General features: G+C 44.7%; 1 non-coding gene across 1 annotated transcript; it reads left to right on the plus strand.

Annotated features, from left to right (window-relative positions):
* Positions 1-929: 929 nt before the first annotated feature.
* LOC148574021 (small nucleolar RNA R71) lies at positions 930-1036 on the plus strand. Its single transcript, XR_015905838.1, has one exon. It is a non-coding gene; the product is annotated as a small nucleolar RNA R71 (small nucleolar RNA).
* Positions 1037-1415: the final 379 nt, after the last annotated feature.

Raw genomic sequence — 1415 nt, forward strand, 5'->3', positions numbered from 1 at the left:
CCAGGTTATTCTGGCGGGCTGTTTGGCTTGTCCTCAGTCTCCTTATCACTTGTAGTGACCATCTTGCAATCTTCCCATCTTACTTTCTTTGTTTCACATCTCGAATTTTTTTCTGTGTCACTTGGGAATCCATCTGTAGGTTTGGGAATCTGCTCAAAGAGATACCCCACTTAAGATTCCAACCTCTTGATGGTGTCTCCCTGGTTCTTAAAATTTGCTCGCACTTCCTCCTTGAACACCTTGTTGTCTTGAATCTCTTTGCATATGCCTTCAAGCAGGTTCTCAATCCTTGAGAGTCTGTCATCAGATGATGGTAGGTTGGGATTGGAGGTAGAAGGATGAGGAGTGTTATTTTGGTTTTGATATGGATGTAGAGAGGTGTTGTTATGGTGGTGTTGATATGTTCTCTGTGTGAATTATTGGTGAGCTGCATTGGTGTTGGGATTGTGACGTCTCTGATCTTGGCCTTGATCTTGTTGATTCCCCCACCCAAAGTTTGGGTGGTTCCTCCATCCAGGGTTGTAGGTTTTGGAGTATGGATCGTGGTTTTGCCTAGGTGAATTCCCAATGTAGTTGGCTTGCTCCTGCTCACTCTCTACCTCTGTATTCACTCCCTCTTGGGTTGTTGATGAGGTAGTGATTGCTGCTACTTGGTTCCTCTCCATCTTCTTGGTGAGGTCAGCTAATTGCTTGGTAATGAGCTTGTTTTGGGCCAGCAGAGCATCTACATTGTTTAGCTCCATCACTCCTCTAGTGTTCCCTCTTTCGGAGGCATAGAAGTAGTCATTCTCTGCTACAGTTTCAATGACATCTATGGCCTCCTCAATGGTCTTCTTCTTGTTCAGAGATCCCCCGGATGAGTGGTCCACTGCCTTCTTTGATTCATAGAAAGGCCTTCATAGAAAATGTGCAGCTGCACCCATTCATTGAACATATCTGGTGGACACCTCCTTGTTAGGTCCTTAAACCTCTCCCATGCTTCATATAGAGTCTCACCATCCTACTGCCTGAATATTTGTACCTCAGCTCTCAGCCTGTTGATTCTTTGAGGAGGATAGAATCTGGCTAAAAATTTGTTCAACACATCTTCCTAGGTTGTCAAACTCTCCTTAGGGAAGGATTTCAGCCATTTAGATGCCTTATCCTTGAGTGAGAAAGGGAACAAAAGAAGTCTATAGGTGTCAGGATGAACACCGTTAGACTTCACAGTATCGCATATCCTCAGGAAGGTGGTTAGATGTTGATTGGGGTCTTCTTGGACGCCTCCTCCGAATGAACAGTTGTTCTGAACAAAGGTGATGAGCTGTGGTTTTAGTTCAAAGTTGTTGGCATGTATGGTTGGCTTTTGAATGCTACTCCCACAGTTTCCTGGGTTTGGGTTGATGTAGGAGCCAAGAACTCTTCTCTCTTGCCCA

This window comes from Arachis ipaensis, chromosome B2, assembly GCF_059453495.1.
Source record: "Arachis ipaensis isolate K30076 ecotype BB chromosome B2, ASM5945349v1, whole genome shotgun sequence".
NCBI classification, from domain to species: domain Eukaryota; kingdom Viridiplantae; phylum Streptophyta; class Magnoliopsida; order Fabales; family Fabaceae; genus Arachis; species Arachis ipaensis.